Source organism: Pteropus alecto, unplaced genomic scaffold (assembly GCF_000325575.1).
Source record: "Pteropus alecto unplaced genomic scaffold, ASM32557v1 scaffold37, whole genome shotgun sequence".
Classification (NCBI taxonomy): Eukaryota; Metazoa; Chordata; class Mammalia; order Chiroptera; family Pteropodidae; genus Pteropus; species Pteropus alecto.
This window is the reverse complement of record NW_006440605.1, coordinates 85,340-87,832: the sequence shown is the minus strand read 5'-3', so window position 1 is coordinate 87,832 and position 2,493 is coordinate 85,340. Positions and strand designations below refer to the sequence as shown.

The window sequence follows — 2,493 nt, the reverse complement described above, 5'->3', positions numbered from 1 at the left end:
ACGATCAAGGCCTCTGCTCTCATAGAGGCGGAAAATGTAGAAGGTTGTAAAAATGTGAACGTAGAGCTGGGTGAGTGCGGGGCTGAGGCATCTTCAGACATGGTAGTCAGGGAAGGCCAATTTGAGGAGGTAACATGTGAGCCAGCACCGAAATGGTGAAAGGGATCCTGCAAGGGGAAATGCATTTCAGGCAGATGAGAAGCTCTAAGGAGAGAGTGTGGCGTGTCCGGGAGCTTTAAGAAGATCGGAGCAGCTAGGGTTTTGTGAACAAGAAGGAGAAAGTCCATATGAGATGAGGTCAACAAGGTGGGCAGGAACCAGCTCGTGTGGGGCATTTGTGTCACTCATCTCTTGCTGCCTAACAAATTAATCCGAAGCTTAAAGGCTTAACACAACATTTGTTGTCTCATGGTTTCTGTGGTCAGGAATTTGGGTGCGACTTAGCTGGGTCCTCTGCCTCAAGGTCTCTCAGGTTGTGGTCAAGGTGTCAGTTGTGGCTGCAGTCATCTCAAGGCTCAACGGGGAAAGGATTTGCTTCCAAGTTCAGTGTTGGCAGGATTTAGTTCCTAGTGGCTGTTGGATTAAAGATCTTTAGTTTCTTGCTGGCTTTGGACAGGAGACCACCTCAGTTCCTCTCCCCGGATGATTATTTCACCAAAGAATTTGAGCCCGGAAGGCAATAGAGAGAGTCCCACAAGATGGAAGCCACAGTAGTGACACACCACTACTCTTTCCATATTCTATTTATTTTAACTGATTTATTAAGTCCAGCCTATACCAGGGGGGAGGCATTTCCCAAGGGTGCGATCACTGAGGACCTCAGCTTCCTCAGCCAGAGTGTGGTGTTTGAATCTTAACCTGAGTGTAATGAACTGAGTAGGTGCTTACAGACATTATTTTGCCAATCCGCTTCCAGCAGAAAAGAAAGCCAAGAGATCTCACATTGGAAGAGGGAAGAAGACTTTGTAGCTGCAGGGGTCAGAATTTGAATCAATAGAACTATAAGAAATGAGTGAGGTAGAGAACTCCCTGTCACTGGAGGCATGCAAGTAGAGCCTGAAAGTCTCCACATGAGGAATGTTGTAGCAGGACCTCACAGGTTAGGCAAGACCCAAGCATTTTCATATAATTAAAACCTGCCCCATAGCACAATTGAAAAGACCACTCTTTGGAAGTTCCTCCTTGGGAAAAAAACAAAACAAAAACAAACAAACAAAAAAACCCAGAATAGTCCCGAATCCCTCAGTGATCATCTCAGAGGCCTCAATCTGGGATGTGGACCCCTTGCTCCTACCCCTGGGTGCTGAGGCTCAAGGACTCCTCAAAGATTCCTTCCTAGAGATGTCACTGCTGCCACCTCCTTGAAGGAGGGTGCCTGGGGACCTGGGGAAGGACGTCTGGGCCGTAGGGTTATGGATGTCTTTATTAATATGTTTATCTGTTTAACAAATGCACACTGAAGTACACACACACAGGCTCTGAACTCGGACCTGCCTTGGTTCAAATCCTTTGCCTTTGCCTCTCCTTCATTGAATGAGCACGTTGGACCATTTCTGTGAGCTGTGGTGTTCATATCTGTGAAAATTGGAAAATAGTGTGTAACTCAAGTTTGTTGTGAGGCTTAAAGAAATAAAACAAGACCCTGCCAGTCAATGCCTTAGCATGCTCTAAGGGCTCAAAAAAGAGTAAGTGGTGACGATGGCGATGAGGATTGTTCACTTGAATGTTGATTTATCTATTCGCATTGTTGTTCAGCAAACATTTCTTGGAGCCTGGGCATTCACATCCCTCCATGCTGCCCTCTGGCTGGGTGTCTTTGTGGAGTGGAGCACCCTCTGTGAAGTTCCTCCTGACTGGTCCCCTGGTGTAGGAGTTTCTTATGACTGCTGTAACAAATCATCAGAAATTTAGCGCTAGGGAAGATCTTAGCTCCTGGCCTTAGCTCTGTCTTCAAAATCAGCAGTGTAGCATCTTCAGATTTCTCTCCGATATCTGACCTCTGCTTCCTTCAACATATCTCCTTCTCAGACTCTGAACCTCCTGTCTGCCTCTCATAAAGATCCTTGTGATGATATTGGGCCACCTCAATCACATCTGCAAAGTCTCTTTTGCTTGTCTACGGCCATAACACCCTGAACGTTCCTGATCTCAGAAGCTAAGCAGGGTCAGGTCTGGTTAGTACTTGGATGGGAGACCACCTAGGAAGACCAGGTGCTGTAGGCGTTAGAAAAAAGTCTCTTAAAGCCACTTAAAGCCACAATCACAGGTTCTGCGGGTCCACCGCCTTCCAGACCCTGCTATCAGTCTCTCCAGATTCTCTATGGGACTCTATCTCCTTGAAGGAAACTTCTGCCTCAAATATTCTTCTGCCCTCCCTTCAGGTCTCCATTCCACCCCCAGGTTTCATCAAGTCCCCAGATTAGATTAAATCCTCACCTCGTAAATTACTTGCCATCACGGTGGCATGTGTGCTATTCTTTATTTATTGCCTGC

General features: G+C 46.7%; 1 pseudogene; it reads left to right on the top strand.

Moving 5' to 3' along the window:
* Positions 1-2,114: 2,114 nt before the first annotated feature.
* Positions 2,115-2,223, top strand: LOC112484173 (annotated as a pseudogene).
* The last annotated feature ends 270 nt before the right edge of the window (positions 2,224-2,493 follow it).